General features: G+C 34.2%; 1 protein-coding gene across 3 annotated transcripts in view; it reads left to right on the top strand.

Annotated features, from left to right (window-relative positions):
* Positions 1-18,187, top strand: part of SCAI (suppressor of cancer cell invasion) — a 215,273-nt gene that overhangs the window by 35,217 nt on the left and 161,869 nt on the right. Inside the window, exon 1 of one of the 3 annotated variants that reach the window (XM_074293075.1) lies at positions 9,560-9,698. The exons of the other annotated variants lie outside the window; for them this stretch is intronic. The gene's annotated coding sequence lies outside the window, so the exon portion shown is untranslated. Of the gene's footprint in view, positions 1-9,559; positions 9,699-18,187 lie in introns of those variants that run through there. 3 annotated transcript variants of the gene reach the window in all.

Genomic DNA, 18,187 nt, shown 5'->3' with positions numbered 1-18,187 from the left:
TTAGCTGCCCCTACCCACCAAGGCTAATTTAAGAAAGACTTTTGAGAATGGTCTGTAGAATGGAATGGTTGATTGGACACTGTCTTCACTTAAAATTCATCCTGATATAATTTTTGCTTTTTTCTCTCCCAAATCCCTGATTCACCTTCCCTCCATTCCCTTTTCTCCCCCTTCCCCCTTCTTACAGCTCCATTTTGAGCAGTTACTAAGTGGTATGCACCCAGTTTGACTTCCTTCCAATTCTGATGTTCTATGTTCTCTGATCAAAATTTGGAAGAGCTGGAAAGAAGGTTAAAGAGGATGTTTGTGAGAAAGAAATTACTTAAAAGGAATTCAGAACTGGACTAAGGCATTTAAATACCCTGACATGGTATGAAACTTGGGCCCTTTTTTGTTTGAGGTTTCAGAAAAATAGATAATTTTATCACAAAATAAATTGTATGCCATGGAGAATAAGTGGGCTTTTAAAAAAGTCATTAACAAGGTATGCAATAAAACATATTAAATGGTATTCTTTATTATATTCCCCACTGATTCCTACCTGGGCTCTCAGTGGAATTAGCTAAATTACTTCAGAAAGAAGAGACAATGGTAGTGTTTGTTAGGAAGTTAGTATTGGAGAGAAAAGCACAATTTGCAAGGAAAGTAGTTCAAAAGAAGAATGTGTGGTATAAAGGAAAATATTATTTTTATATTAACTGATTTATATGGAACTTTAAGGTTTGCAAAGTATTTTCTTCATAACAATCAGATAAAAAGACTGAAACAAGAGACATCAAGTCACTTGCATGGGTTCACAAAACTATGAAATCTTAGAGCTGGGAACTGAGTCCAAGTCTCCTGATTCTGGGTCCATTCTGTCTCTTATCACTCTATATTGCATCTGATATTAGAGTTACAGTGTGTTTTTGTTTTTGAAGTTAGAAGATGTGGTTTTGAAGTCTGGATCTCTTGCTTCTGAGCAAATTGCTTAACTTTTATGATTCTTGTTTTCCTTTTGGGTAAAAAGAAGGAAGGATTGAACTAGATGATAGTTTAGATAATCTCTCCAGCTGTAGAAACTGCAACTCTATGAAATGTTAAGATCTCTTCACTACATTGGTTTTCGGGTACCATATTCAGATTTTGTAGTTTAGTTACTTATTGCCCAGTATAGGGATCTGTGAAGGGAGGGAAGAAAGGGTTTTGTCAGAGAAGGAAGAAAATATTAAAATGAAAGGGACCTTTAGATTTCCAGTCCAATGTTTTTATTTTATAGAGGAATAGATTGAAGCCAAAGAATTTCAGCATCTAACCTGGTGTCACATAGCTTCACAGAATGGACACTAGTGGGACAGCTAGGTGGCGCAGTGGATAGAGCACCACCCTTGAATTCAAGAGGACCCCAGTTCAAATGTGGTTTCAGATACTTAACACTTCCTAGCTGTGTGACCCTGGGCAAGTCACTTAACCCCAGCCTAAAAAAAAAAGAATGGACACTAGTTAGCAGGACTTCTGCCTTCTCTTTCTAACCATACTGAACAGATGCACAGGAAGGAAAGTGTCAAATAAAGAGATATTGGTAAAAGATGTACAAAAAAAATTATTATTTTAGAGTGTATTTAATGTTTATCTAACAATCTTTACTGACAGGCAGCTTTTTATTCCCAAGCTCAGCACTTATGCAAGAAATTAGAAATCTGCCAGAATTGATCTTTGGGATAATTCTTAATTTTGTTTGAATCATAATGTATATTCATTTATGTTACACAAAAACTAAAGTGACTTTTCTTGCATTCAGTATAAGGAATTATCAGTCATTATGTACATTCATTTATGTTGCACAAAAACCAAAGTGGCTTTTCTTGCATTTCAGCATTCAGTGGAAATTACATTCTAATTAACTGTTTCCCCAGGGAAAGAATTATTTTCAACCTTGGTTTGGAACATGTAGTTTTAAAGGTAATCAGAAATGTTAGCTTCATCAGAATTAAACTGCAATTATTCTGTATACTATGACTATCTCTTAAGAAAAATCAGTTTAAAACTATGTGAATTTATATCAGATGTTCAAATGCTGGAAACTTCTGCCAGTTTTTCTGTTTTCAAAGGCAAAACTTTAGTAGATACATGATTTTGTGGGCATAATTAATTCTATATCCTATCATCATTGTTAATAACATTTTGTAAATCTTGCAAGTTTTCCTCTGATTAAAAAAAATTTTTTTTTTTGTAGATACTAATGCAACTTTAAGCTGTCCTTTTGATATTTCTCACTTCCAGATGCCAATTATACCTTCAGAGAATGAGAGAAATAGAAACACTTGGATAAGTTTTAAAGTACGGTATTCACATTCTGATTAAGGAGAAAAAAATCCACTAGAACCAGAAAACATTTTGTTGATTTGTAAGAGAAAGAAAAAAATACCCTACAACTGTTTGACTCTTTACTCCTAAATCATATAATTGCTTTTGCCATAGTAGCTATTACCACAAACAAACAGAAGGTTTAATTACTAGATTGGTGATTTCCTTCTGCAGTTTGCAAATAGGAAAAACAACACTATACAAGTTAATTGAACAAACTCTCCCACTCTAACTTACTCCCTCTCTTATTCTCCAAATGTTATTTTTTTTTTTTTAGGTTGTTCAATTAGAATTCCACTGGGTATTGGTAATGCCAAATTTTTGCCATCTTTAACTCAAATAGTTGCAGAAGAGTTTAAAATTCCTGCCCCTCTTAAGAGACTGTCTTTTGGAAGCAACAGCTGGACTGTTTGCATAATTTAGAGATATCAAATTGATTTAGCCATTTTTTGGAGAAAAAAACCTTGCTGCTTCTTTGGATCTCTTTTTTTTTTTTTTTTTTTTTTTTTAAACCCACTTGAAAACTGTTATTGGAGGCCATTTTCTTTTACAATAAATCAAATTAAGTTGTTTCTTCGACAATTATAGTATACCAAATTTGGTTAAAACCAGTTAATTCTTTTGAAAATTAGCACTGAATCAACAAACAGAATGAAAAATGAGAAATACTAAGCTTTTAATTTGAATGATAAATCTTGTGTTCTTGAGTCATTGTTTAGGAATATGTGTCCTTTTCACTCCTTCTATTTATGAAAATAAACTTAAACTTCTACCACTGCAAGTGCCCTACTGCTCTAGTCAGATGCGCTATGCCCTACTGCTTTAAGAAAAATACATGATTATTTGGAATAAATAGACAAACTGAGAAGCATGACTATTCACTTTTACTAAAGATTTCTTGAAAAAAGGACTAGATTTTTTTTTGCAGAGATCCTTTTTGGGACTTTTAAAATAAGATCCATTTTACAAAGTAAAAAAGAGGCATGGTTTTCCAGCATTATATTTATATAAAGCAAACTTTGAGGAGGAAGAGTACCATGAAAAAATAGGTCACAGGAGGGAATGAGGATAACTTATATGACAGGGAGAAAGAATATAAAAAGCATCTGTTCAAAAATTCTGTCTTATTTCAATTCATTCATTTTTATAGCCCAGCTCAAATGTCTGTTCTTCTAGGAAGCTTTTCCTAAACTGTATTCTACTTGACGATAACCATTTTTCTATTTCTTTACAAAGTACCTCTTGAAAACATATCATATATTCATGGTTATTTCTTATCCACAGTTATATTTGTCAATTCTGAGAGCAAGGATCATGTCTTATTTCAACTTTGTATAATGCTTTCCTACAGTTCTTAAAAATTTGCCAATTTAAAATATTTAAAGATAATACTGGTTTTATATTTTTAAAAGATATATTGCTTTTGTCACATTATTTAACATTTTGACCTCCTATAGTGTGGTTTATATTTACCTAATTTATTATATTATATGGATGTATGTATATTTTCTTTCAAGTAAATATTCTCTTGAAGTCTTTGGAAAATTTTTTCAGTCATAAATGCATGTGGCTATAAACCTTTAGCATAAAAGACTTGTTAATATTAACATCAAGGAAATTATTGGATGTCGTGGAAGGAATAGTGTACTAGATATCAGCAGACCTGGGTTCTAGTCCTTTCTTTACCACAGTCTAGTTGTGGGCAAATCCCTTCACTTGATTTAAGGCCTCTTCTTTGGCGCTCAGTTTTCTCAGTTTCTCACTGTGAAATTGAAAGGTTTGGTTTGGATGATCTCTAAAATTTTCCTACTCTGAAATTTTATGGCTACTTCTTTAGTTTTTTTCTTCTTCCTTCTTCTACCTAAATTATTATATAGCTTTTTTTTTTCTTTGTTCTTTGAAGATTAAGTTTTTTGAAGTATCATATAATAAAATTTCAATTCACTTTAAACTAAGTTGTTTTGAGTACAAGGCTACATGAGTTTAAATGTGCATACAAAAGAGGCATGAAATGTAGTAAGTAGCTGTATTTTCTTGTCAGTTCTACATTATTTTTTATAAGAGTGCCTAAAATAACCTTTTAGCATAATTTTTAAAATTGTTGAACCTATCCAGTAACTTTTTCCTCATTGGAGTACAGTGAAGAATGGATTAAAATAAAATAGTTTCATTTCTTCCTTAAAACAAAAACAAAAAAACCCTTTACATAGAAACTAACAACACAAAATACATTACCATGTATTTTTATGTTCTTGTTATTTTTATTTAGTACTTATTCCTACATTGGAAATTTTTTTAAATAAGAGCATTGGTTTTTTTCATCTAAATTTTTTTTTTTACTCTATTGTAGAATTAGAAAAAGTTCTGCTTTTATTATAGTAACAGATGAAAAAATATGCCTGTGATCTAATGCACATAATCCATTATCTCACTTTGGTCTAATTGTTTTATAAGAAAGTAACCTGTGATAATATAAAGAGAATTAGATTTGGAATCAGAGAACTTGGGCCTGATAGGCATTGTCACTTAGTAGCCATGTAAATCTGGTTAAGTCACTTAGGCTGTAAGCTTCAGTTTCCTCATCTGTAAAATGGATATAATGATATTAGAATTCTTTGTCTTCAGGAAAAGTTCTTTGTAATTTGTAAAGCATTACAGAAATGTGAGCTGATATTATTAAGATTGGATTACTTTAGTATTCTAATGGTGATGGGTCTCTGTATTTAACTTTACACCTTTAGACAATAGATACATTTTGTTTGGGGTCTCTTTGAATTTTTTTAGCTTGTTAGAATGTACTGCAGCTTGTCATTTTCTGGAATAAACTTTGAAAGTACAGCGTTGTCTCCATGTCAATGAAGCATCAGAGTTGTACTGTTATAGAGGCATTAGGTACTATTGTTTAGGATATGGAAATACTTCACAAATCTTCAAGATGGTCAATGTTCTAGCATGGGGACAAATATTTAATTAGCAAATATGTAGTAAAATAAGATAGGTATAGATAATCATTAAGTTAATTTTCTCAAACATTTACCCAAAGACTTTGCCATTCTTTCTACTTTTACTTAGCAAAAGATGTCTCAGTGAAGCACTTGATATATGAATAATTCAGTAAGATAGAAAACATTTCTTATGTAAGATCACTATAGAATAAGTACAGTGGCTACTTTGGTTAAGAGTAAAAGGCATAGTATATAGTTAAAGGCCTGCCATTTCCTTCTTATTTCCTTCTTGAGAAAGCTTACAGTGAACTTCTATTATAATTCAGTGAAAAAATAATGGATGCACTCTGATGGAAGTGGATATCTTCAACAAAGAGAAGATCTAATTCAGATCCAAATTGATCAATGATGGACAGAATCAGCTATACCCAGAAAAGGAACACTGGGAAATGGGTGTAAACTGTTTGCATTTTTGTTTTTCTTCCCAGGTTATTTTTACCTTCTGAATCCAATTCTTCCTGTGCAACAAAAAACATTCAGTTCTGTACACATATATTGTATCTAGGATATACTATAACATATTTAACATGTATGAGAATGCCTGCCATCTAGGGGAAGGGGTGGAGGGAAGGAGGGGAAAATTCGGAACAGAAGGGAGTACAAGGGTAATGTTGTAAAAAAAAATTACCCATGCATATGTACTGTCAAAAAAATGTTATAATTATAAAATTAATTTTTAAAAAAGGAAAAGAAAAAGAAGAAATAAGGGAACAGCAGTCAGAGAATTTGATTTAGCTCTGGCACTTTTTAGGTATGTATATCTTGGCAAGACATTTCAACTCTCTAAGCCTATTTCCTCATTTAAAATAGAGGTAATAATACTTCAGGTTCAGCTTAAATACTACCTTCTACCTGAAGCCTTTCCTAATCTCCTCACTACCCCAGCCACTAGTGTTTCACTCTTTCCCTCCTTTACCTTGTATCTATTCTCTATTTTAAAAATATATTTCTTTATGTACATATTGCCTCTGTTGGCTGTAAGTAAGCTCTTTGAGGATTGTTTCATTATTATTTTTTTTTTATTATTGCATCTTGCATAGTACTACCCAGCACATAGTAGGCACTTAAGAAATGCTTGTTAATGGTTTGCATAGTATAACTTGAAAGGTTGTGAGGAAAATACTTTGTAATTCTCTAAAAATATATGAAGTTACTGATCACTTCTGTTTGAACCTACAAAATGTAGTGTGAATAGAACATTAAATTTAGAATCAGAATACTTCTTGGTTCAAATTCAGTCTTGCCTACTTAAATCTTTTGTTTCACTGAGATTATTTTCTCATATAAAAAGTGATGTCAATAATGCTTGTTTAACTCCTGAAGGGGCTATAAGAATCAATGAAATAATCTATCTATTTAAACTGAGCTGTTATAACTAGTAATTTTTATAATTAGAAATAGTAAGGAATAATAATAATAGCTAACTTTACATACTGCCTTAAAATTTTCAAAGTGTTTTACATATTAGTATAATTGGCAATACAAATTTTGACATTTAGGGAAGAAGAATATATCCTTCAATTACTATTTCATTGTTACATGAATGACTACATTGTTATCCAAGCTCTTTCTGTAATGAAAATGGAAGACAATTTTTTTTTTCCTTCATATGTTTTTACTCTGATTTTAGCCACATATTGTTTGACTACCTTTTTTGTTTGGGGATTTAAAAAAATTGTTTTTCTTTTTTCTTTTTTTTTAAGTATTTCATTTTTCCAAATACATGTATAGATACTTTTGTGTAGATAACATTCATTTTTGCAAAACTTTGTATTCCAATTTTTTCTCCTTCCCTTTTTATCTCCCCCCCCACCCCAAGATAGCAAGCAATCTGATATAGATTAAAATATGTGCAATTCTTTTAAACATATTTCCATATTTGTGCAAGAAAAATCAAATAAAAAGGGAAGAAACCATGAGAAAGAAAAAAAAACCAAGCAAACAAAGAACAAAAAGTTTAAAATACTATGCTTTGATCTACATTCAGTCTCCATAGTTTTTCCTCTGGATGTGGATGGCATTTTCCATCCAAAGTTTATTAGAATTACCTTGAATCAGCTCATTGTTGAAGAGTCAATTCCATCATCACAGTTGATCTTGTTGCTGTGTACAATGTTCTCTTGGTTCTTCTCACTTCACTTAGTGTAAGTCCTGGTGAGTCTTTCCAGGTTTTTCTGAAATCACCTGCTTGTCATTACTTATAGAACAATAATATTCCATAATATTCATATAGCCTAACTTAGCCATTCCCCATTTGAGGAACATCCATTCAGTTTCCAGTTTCTTGCCACTACAAAAAGGGCTGCCACAAACATTTTTGCATATGTGGGTCCCTTTCCCTTCTTTAATGTCTCTTTAGGATATAATCCCAATAGAAACACTGCTGGATCAAACAGTATGCAGTTTGATAACTTTTTGAGCCTAGTTCCAAATTGCTCTCCAGAATGGTTGGATCAGTTGACAACTCCAGTAGCAATGTGTCAGTATCCTAGTTTTCCCACATTCCCTCCAACATTCATCATTATTTTTTCCTGTAATGTTCTGGTTGATTTTCTGGAGGTCTCTGGACCAATCATTGTTTCAGCAAAGTAATCACCATGCGAATAACCAAGGATAAAGTCCAAATTCTTTATTATCTCCTTCACTGTCTGGTTTGCTTGCCTGGGGACTGGCCTCACTTTCTTGAGGTCCTCCAGAATGTGTCTTGGTTTCTGTGGGGGAGGCAGAAGGACCACCACGACAGTCTCTGTTTTGAACTCTGTCTCAGTCCAAGGGCTTGTACTCCAGCCTTCAGCCATTGTCTTCCCCTAGTCTGTTCCAGTCCCCTTCAGAGTCTGTCTCCAAGCCTTTCTGAGTCTGTCTCTGGCTGAGTTTGTCCCAGTTTATATGCAGTATACTGAGTATAAGCCAATCATTATATCAATAGGGAACCATTATTTGTTGTAAGATTAATTCAGTCATACTGAACTAGAGAAGCACCATGCTAAATTAGATAACCATTGTCTTATCAATTCCACTTAGTTAGCACGGTGTAAGAATCCTTGTTTTAAGTGCCGAGTTCTGGCCCATAACATTTTCCTATCACTTTAGCCAATCTGAGGTGTGTAGTGGTACCTCAGAATTGTTTTAATTTGTATTTTTCTAATCAATGGTGATTTAAAGTATTTTTTCACATGACTAGTAGTAGCTTTAATTTCTTCATCTGAAAATTGTTTATATCCTTTGACCATTTATCAATTGAGGAATGGCTTGTATTCTTATTAATTTGAATCAGTTCTCTATATATTTTAGAAATGAGACTTTTATCAGAAACACTGCCTATAATTTTTTTTTTCTCTAGCTTTCTGGTTCCCTTTTAATCTTGACTACATTGGTTTTGTTTGGTTTTTAATTTAATGTAATCAAAATTAATTATTTTGCATTTCATAATGTTTTCTAGTTCCTCTTTGGCCATAAATATGGAAGACAATTTGTACATTGAGGAAAAGGACAATGTTGACTTGTTTTTTAATTTTAGGAAACATTTCAAGAGTAGGTTATTTAGAATAGCTCTTTTGGTCTTTATTATCATTGGGGATATAGAGATTATAAGAAAAATGTCCCCTACCTTCAAAGAGCTGATGTTCTGAGGTGGTGGCTAGGGGAAGGAGGAAACTATAATATACAAATGTGCTGGAACTCTTATCTTCCCAGGAATCAGCCAGAGTCAGGATCACTAAACGGCTTTATTCTTGATCTTTTATGGTCAAGGTCAGGGGATTAGGTCTAGCAATCTCACACACACCTTTCTCCCTCAAACACCACGAGAGACTGACTCAAAGTCAGTGTCTCAATTTCCTCTTCTTCCTCCTCCTACTCCTCCCACACACGTCACTTCCCCCTCTTTGTCCCACTAATCAAGTCAGCACAGAACAGCTGGGGAGGGTCAACCTTCAAACAAGTTAATATGGAACCATCCAATTGGCAATTAGTCTCATGTGCTCCATTATCCAAGTGCATTTGCTCAGTTCTAGCCCTTTACACAAATGTATACAGAATGTTAAAAAAAAAAATAAAGGTAGTGTTGTTGTTTTTTTTTTTTTTGGGGGGGGGAATCTTCCTTTAGAATGGAACACAATTTGAATTTTTTTAAAAATTATATATTTTTTTGGATTTGTTTTGCTTTTTTATATTCTCAAAATTTCACCCATTATTCTTTCTCCTCTCAGTTCACAGAGAACCATCCTATATAACAAGTAATATTTTTAAGTTAAAAAAACTTAGTAAAATTGATGTCTATTGAAAAAATTTGAAAGTATATGAAATATACCACTCCTATGGAACTAATGTGACTGCAAAAGAGTGGAGGTAAGGGTATTTTCTCTCTCCTTTGGAACTGTTTGCTTGTTATAATTTTGCAACATTAATTTTTTGTTGTTTTGATTGTGAAGCTTGATGATACAGTGAGTAATAGCACTGAACTTGGAGTTAGGGAAACCAGAGTTAAGATCATATCTTAGATATTTACTAAATATGTGATACATAATATACTTAACCTCTCTTAAACTCATCTTCCTCATTGGTAAAATGAGAGTTAATAGCATCTACTTTATAAGGTATAAGATTGCTCTGAGGATCAAATGAGATACTATATCTACAGAGGTTTGCAAATCTTAAGCTACTATAAATGCCCACATGTTACTATTATTATTCTCACTGTTTTCTTTCAATTTAGATTATTGGAATTATGTGTATTGTTTTCTTGAATCTTCATTTTGTATCAGATTGTATAATTTTTTTTCTCTATATTCATCATTTATTACCACAGTCTAATAAATTGAAGGGCAGCTATTTTGTTTCTAATGCTTTGACATTGATGGGGTTTGGGAGTGCAAAAGTACTGAAATCCAAAAATATATTGGAGTTTTAGGACTTTACCCATACAGTCCACCAAATGTTGGGGAATAGGAGCTCTACCCCAAAAATGTATTGAGGTTTTGGGCCAATGTCATGAGTATCTCAGAAGAATTTATACTAAAGCAGCAGTCGTCAAAACCATTTGGTTCCGGCTAAGAAATAGAGTAGTTAATTAGTGGAATAGGTTAGGTTCACAAAACACAGTAGTCAGTGACTATACGAATCTAATATTTGATAAGCCTAAAGATTTCAGCTTCTGGAATAAGAACTCACTACTTGACAAAAATTTCTGGGAAAATTGAAAAACATTATGTCAGAAACTAGGCATTGACCAAGACCTAACACCCTGTGGCAGGATAAAGTCGAAATGGATTCTTGATTTAGACATAAAGACTCTAGACTTAGGAGAACAAGGGATAATCTACCTCTCAGTTCTGTGGAGAAGGAAGGAATTTATGGCCAAAATCTTTTTTCCTCCAGGCTAAACAATCCTGAAATGGTCTCTAGTCTCCTCACCAATTTGATCCTGTATCAAAGTACAACAGAATTAAGGATAACTATAAAGGCTATGTCAGAAACAAGATGATCAAATCTGGAATCATGTTGTTCTTTGACTAAATGATGCCATAAACTGCTCCCAGCCCCCACCAAAAGCTACACATATAACAAGCTCCTCCAGCTCAATCCCTTGCAGAGGACCTAAAAACAGGAATCATGCCAAGGAACCTCTCTCTCTCCTCTTGGAATAGCTGCAACTCTCTGCCTGCTGAAAAGACATTTTCTTTTCAGCGTTATTCTCTCTTTATCTCTCTCACCTATTTCCCCAACAGGACTTACCCCTCTTTTCTGTTGGGATTTCTCTGCCAGATCTTTACTTCTCTGTCAGGATGCTGCCACTAAGGAAGTCGGCCTACAAAAGCTGACTTTGCAATTCTAATAATAAACTTCTTTTGCCAGTTTAACTTTTCAGGTTTGTAAATTCATTTATAAACCACCTGCGCTAACCAGAATGGGGTTCCCATAACTCCCAGCCCTGAGCCGAACCTCATCAAATTCATCATACATATCATTTCTTTTATTTTTTCACTTAATATAATTTCATTTTTTTCAGTTAGATGTGATGATAGTTTTCAGTATTCATTTTTCTAAGATTTTGAGTTCTAAATTTTTCTTCCTCATTGTCTTCTCTCCTCCAACCCCAAAATATCAAGCAATCTGATATAGGCTGTATATGTACAATTAGTGCATAATGTGTCTTACAGAACAGTAATATTACACAATTTGTTTAGCCATCTCCCAGAATTATGTTTTAAATAAATAAAATACATGGGATTAAAAAACAAACCAATTATATTAAATTTCATTTGTCAAGATATTTTTAAAAATGTTAATGCCAGAGTAAAAGCTTCTGTTATTTGATACTTTCTTTGCATACTTATGGACACTGCATATCCTTATAATAGAGATGCATTTATACTCCTTCCTATTCAGTAGTGATATTTGTGGCAGACAGGTCCTTAAAATATTTAATCTGCAGTAACTTCCATCATATTTTGGGTTGTTATTCCCCTCTAATTTCCCTCTTCCCCTTCCTCCTTGCCAGACACACTCTAGTAGCCCTATTAATGTTCCTTCAAAAGATCATAATGTAAAGTGTTAGGCAGCTTTTTAGTGTAGCAAATATACAGCTCTGATTACAAGAGTGTTGAGGATACCTTGTCAAATTAAGTTTTTGTAAACTTCAATTTAAATACTACTGTGCCTGGTAAATTAAATAGTTTCATTTTCATTATGTTTCTGAGAATAAGTCATTGACATAAAAATATGCATTTGGAACAAGTGGAAGAGGAACAAAACTTAGATTCTGTTGTCAAAAGATAGCCGTTTGAAATGTAAATTTTGTATCATGCCCAATTTCTAGTTTTAGTGTCTCCTGAACTCCTTGTTAAGTTACAGTGATTACTTTATGATTATTTTGGAAGTAGAATGGAGTGTCACTTTTTATTCACATTAAAATATTCTATGCTGGTTCATATTTGTTAAAATCATAACTACTAAAAAGCATTCTAAATTGATTTCTTAAAAGTTAGTTTTATTGGAAGAGACTTGCAATTTTATTTATAGAACTAAGTATTTTTGTAAGCTGATACATATTTGTGTAGTCCTTGAAGATGCTGAAACAAAAAAGTTGCCTCAGATTTGTAATCTTCTATATGTTGTGCCCATGAAAGTTTTGACATTTGAGTGTTCATCACAAATAATATGTTTGCAGGGCAGCTAGGTGGCACAGTGGTAGAGAATTAGTCCTGAAGTCAAGAGAACTTGTGTAAATGTTCTTTTTGATTCAGTTTCTTTGGAGTCTCTGGAGACAGCCTTCGTTTCAGTTCAGTAATCACCACGAGTACAGCCAGCTGTTAAAGTCCAAATCCTTTATTGTCTCTTTCCAAGTCTTATCTCCCTTTCCTGGGGCCTGGTTAGCTTTCTTAGAGGCCTATCTCTCTCCTTAGTTCCAAGAGCTTGATCTCCTGCCGCCAATTCTTTGTGTTCTCTGCCAGCTTCTTGAGGTCCTCTTGAATGTGTCTTGATTTCTATGGGGGAAGCAGGAGGACCACCACCACTTCTTTGTCTTCCAGTTCTGATTCTGGCTGAATTTGTCTGAGCTTATATGTTCTCTTATCATAGGTGTGAATCTATGGAACTATATTAAGTATTAAGTACATGTACTGAACTAGAGAACCGTTAAGCATCATGCTAAATAACCATTGTCTCTATCAATTATCCTGACTTAGTACCTTGTAAGAATCCTTTGTTTCAAGTTCAGAGTTCTGACCTATAACAGACTTGAGTTCAAATTTGGTCTCAGACACTTAACACTGTCCTAGCTGTGTGATGCTGGACAAGTCACTTAACACCAATTGTGTCAGAAAAAAAAATCTTTGAAAATTGTTGTTATCAAATATAGAATCCTTTTGAAATATTAAGTCCAAAAGACATCCAATTTATAAATTGTATCAATTACAGATTAAACCCTTTAACTCCAAATATTTGTACATATACATATACATTATACCATATTGTCTGGATGGTTTTTTGAGTATGAGAATATTTTTATTGGTATATGTAAAACAAAAGTAACCTTATTTTTCATAGTCTGTATTGGTTGTTTCTGGGTATGTGATTCAGTATGTTTAGTCTTTATGGCTATCCATGGTTTGATTTTGACTATCTTGTAATATGTAATTATGCCTGATTATTATTGCATATGAAAACTTTCAGTTAAGAATGGTTGATTGTTGTCCTTCCTTCTCAAAGAGGACCAAAATGACATCCCCATGTTAGAGTTAAGTTACAATGTGTCCCACAGTGGCTGATCAGTATGAACTCAGAATGCTCAGCCATAGGTCGACAGGAATGTGAATATTTGGGCTAGCTAGATCTCTAACTTTGGGCATTTCACATTTCTTTTGGGCTAGTTCCATTCTGCTTTATTCACAGAGCCCAGCATCTCTCTGATGAGGATACGCCATGCTGGGCGGTTCTGTGCCAGTGTCTCCCATGCCATACAATAGATCACACAGTTCTTAAAAGAGGCCTTGTATCACTTTTTCTGACCACCTTGTGAGCTCTCGCCCTGTGTGAGTCCTCCATAAAATAATATTTTTTGGTAAATGCATTGGAATAGTGTGGCCAGCCCAGCAGAGCTGTGTTCTCTGCAGCAGAGTTGGAACGCTTGGCACTTTAGTTTGAGAAAGAACCTCAGAAGCTTATCCTGCCGGCTGATCTTCAGAATCTTCCTAGGACAATTCAAATAGAAGACATTCAGGTTCTTGGCATGGCGTTGTTAGATGGTCCAGGTTTCACAGGCATTTGACAATAAGGTCAGCACAACGGCCCTGTAGACCTTCAGTTTGGTATCAGTCTAATACCTCTCTCCCAAACACAGAGCCAGCTCTGGCAATGCCTGTGTCAGTCTCATGATTAATATAGAGATCCCTGGAAAGTATCCTGCCAAGATAAGGGAAAGTATGGAGTCAAGGCACTCAGTTGTGAAACAATTTCACAAAATTGTTAAAAGCAAACAGGTATAGTGGAAAGTGTATTCAGAAGACCTAACCTTGAGTACTGGCTCTATAAATTTCAAATTCCATCCTGGCAATGGATTATTTCTATCACTTGTCTGTCACCATGTATCTTTTCATTTATAAAAGAAAGTACTTTATAAACTGTGATTAATATAAAAGTAAGTTTCAGAAACCATTACAATGCCCAACACTTGGGAGAGTGGCACACAATAAATATTGTTGAGTTGGTTCAAAAGAGTCTAATTTCTTTTGTCCATTTGCTTATCTTGGATTCACTCAACTACATTTTTAGCTTCTGATGTATGTAAAAGTATGCTTGATGCTATGGAAGTGTGATTTTTGTTTTGCTCAAGTAGGTTTTACTGTTTCAGGCCAAACCTTCAGAGGCAGTTTTTCTTCTCAAATACTATACCTTAAATTTAGGTAATTTCCACACTGAATTTTCCATAGCCCTTCCAGCATTTGTTATTTTCTCTTTTTGTCAGCTCTGTCAATCTGACATCCTTAGTTTTTTTGTATCAAAAGATATATTTGTGCACAATGTTTGGTATAGAGTTGGTGTTTAATATATATTTATTATTTTATTTTTTCCTAGTTTCTCATCAGTAACTATCTGCAGGACACATAAAACTAGGTCTTTTAGAAATTTTAAATTCAACACATCCAACAGACATGTCAACTCATTATCTTTTTTCCCAAACTCTCCTCTCATTTGAATTTCTCTGTTTCTTTCTAGGGTATCACCATCCTTGTATCCAAGACTTATAATCTAGGTGTTATTCTCAAATTCTTATCTTCTGAGCCCTGAAGTCAGAAAGACCTGAGTTCAAATTTGGCCTCTGACACTTAACACTTCCTAGCTGTGTGACCCTGGGCAAATCACTTACCCCCAATTGCCTCAGCCAATTTCCTTAGTCAATTGTAACTGCTTCATTTCTGACTTCCCATCATGGGATGCACATGCCAACCAGAGAATACTGACTCCAACATCACTAGCTCAGTTCAAAGTATCCTAGAGCCTCCATTACATGTAAACCCTTAAATTCACTGATCTATTTGTAGGGCACCATTTGCCCTGCCTTTACTCTCCAAGGTCCATGGGGCTTGCTTTGTCCCCTAATATTGTACCTGAATATTTCTTAGCCTTTCTATCTGTCATGAAATTAACATTCCTTCTTTATATGTTGTTTCTGCTAATCAGAACGTGAATTTCTTGAGAGCAGCAATTTGTCATTTTGCTTTTCTTGAACTTAGGATAGTGATTGGGACGTAATCCCTTATACTTTCTTATTCATTCATGTCTCTAATCTGCTCTTCATATGCTGCTGAAATAATATTTCCAAAATACAGCTCTACTCAATACAGTTGTTTGCTCAAAAATCTTTAGTGATTCACTTTACTCTTATTGACCTCTTACAATAGGATCCAACATAGGATCCAACATACTTTTCCTGTTATTTTCTGTTACTCTTTTTTTGTGTGTATTTGTTGTGTAATTCATTACTATCAAAACTAGATTTCTAGCTTTTCCTAAAGTTTTTGGCTTTCAGAGGTGGGGTTTGTCTATTCAGAGTGAAATTTCATTGTCAACTATCTGGCAGTCATATAAGTTCGGGTTGCCAGGTTGTCAGCCCCAGCTCTCTCTATCACGCTACATTAAGCTACCTGCCTTGGTCACTCTATTTGTAGGTGTATATTTTTAAATTCTGAATTTAACAGAATATTTCCATATGCATTTTAGAACAGGAAAAAAGGGGCTGTATATGAAACTATGAATTCCTATTATGTATAGATTGATTTTCTTTTAAAATATATAATAAACCTGGATTACTTATCATCCAACAGGAGGAGGTATTTTTTACCTTCCTTGCCTTTCTTGTTTTTCTTTTTTTTTTCTTTTTTCTTTTTTCTTTTTTTTTTTGCTCAATCTAGCATTTATGGTCCTATCGCCAGATTTAAAATAGAAGAATCACTATTTTATAATATTTTAAAAATTGATTGCAGTTGGCTTCTATATCCATTTCCTGTTGCCTCATATATCTATTTTCCAATTTCACATTTCCCAGAGAAATATACACTTTTATAATACCTTAGAGAATACTCATTGAGTGGAATTGGAATTAAAAGGAAGATTTCACCTTGGAAAGATTGGGAAAAATTCTACTTTCCTTTTCTCTGTTTTCATTTAGGTATTCCTAATACATTGGAATGGTCTTGTAGGAGGACACATTCCTGTGTTCCATTATCACAAGAAGTTGGTAAGATTGGAGAAAACATCTCAGCAGCATGTACTTTGGCTCCAGTCTTTTGGATGGGGACTAGAGAAGAGGAAAAGATAGGAATTGACATGTACCAGGCAGATCAGAGCACCGCTATCACCTTGACTGCTGCTTACCTTGATATGCATTTAAGACAGTCCAGAAGCCCAGAGAATAGCATCTCTAGACCACTGGTCATGTTTGTAACCTAGCATCCATCCAAGGCAATAGACTTGGTGAAGCCGTAACTTGGCAACCCTGTCTGTTCAAGAGCCATGGCTACTGAGTATGCAGAAAAGAAAAATCTCATCAAAGCCCTTGGCACTCTCAAAGCTCTTTGTCAGTAATTGGTATGGTTTTATCAATGGAAATGACACTTAGTAAGATGCATTGCCATCTGCTTGACTGTTGCACTCTAAATGCTACTGGACCTTTCCATCTGTTTTACAGTTGAAATTTCTTGATTGTGTTCTTTGTCATTATAACTTTCTACTCCCCAGAGCTTTAGCAGAGTGCTTTGTACCAAGTAAGTGCTTAATAAATGCTTATTCATTTGGAAGCCAGTTAGGTCAAGAATCATCTTGAATATATCTCTGAGACAGGATTCTTTATATTAGCCCCAATCTTGCCTACCTCTCCCTTCCCTCCAAGCCTGGGCTTAGCACTCTGTTGCGTGCATTGTCTGTCTGTCTGTCTGTCTGTCTGTCTCTCTCTCTCTCTCTCTCTCTCTCTCTCTCTCTCTCTCTCTCTCTCTTTCTCTCCCTCTCTCTCTCTCTTTATTATAAAGTGCTTTATAAACCTTATTATATAAATGTTAGCTACTATAAATTTTCTGATTGGTCTTTGGTGAGTGTCTCTGGGCATTGGATTATGAATTGGACATATGAATGTCTTAAGTCAGGGATTGGAGACTGCTTGCCAGGGGCTAGAATCATCTTTCTGTGGCAAGCTTTAAGCTCACTGTCCTTGTGGTTTTTCTTCTTGCAAATCCGATGTTTTCTTTATTTTCTTAGTTTTAAATGCTTTGTTCAAGGCAACAACTAACTTTCCTTTTAGGTTCATAGTTCTAGATAATTCTTTTTCCTGTGGTACAAAGATAACAAGGGAATGCTGAGGAAAACAGCGTCTAAGCAAGTGTTAAACAAGAATGCTCTTTCTCTCAGGATAAGGATTGGGCCACATTAATCTATCTCTTCCTAGCTACTAGCAGAGTTCTTGTAAATTTTTAAACATGACCTATTTTTCTTTAATGTAAAATTTCTGATGAGGGAGCTCCTTCTACTCATGTAGATCTTAACTTGACCTTCAATTTATATCCTTAAAACTCCTTTGGGAGCACCAAGAGATTAAGTGACTTTCCCAGAGTCATATAGCTGGGATGTATAAAATATAAGACATGAACTTAGGTCTTTCTCAGTTTGAGGTGTGGTACCTGTTGGGTATCTAATAAATATTTATGCATTTGAATGCAGTTTCTTGCATAGAAGATTAATCAGATATGGACAGTGAAATGTAATATATAAATGCTTAGCATTTTAGAGGACTCAGCAGAAAAAAATCAGGAGACCTTTGAACAAATAAATAATTTTTCTGGGCCTCA

The sequence above is a fragment of the Sminthopsis crassicaudata genome, chromosome 2 (assembly GCF_048593235.1).
Source record: "Sminthopsis crassicaudata isolate SCR6 chromosome 2, ASM4859323v1, whole genome shotgun sequence".
NCBI classification, from domain to species: Eukaryota; Metazoa; Chordata; class Mammalia; order Dasyuromorphia; family Dasyuridae; genus Sminthopsis; species Sminthopsis crassicaudata.
The sequence above is the reverse complement of the archived record's forward strand: the minus strand, read 5'-3'. Positions and strand labels throughout refer to the sequence as shown.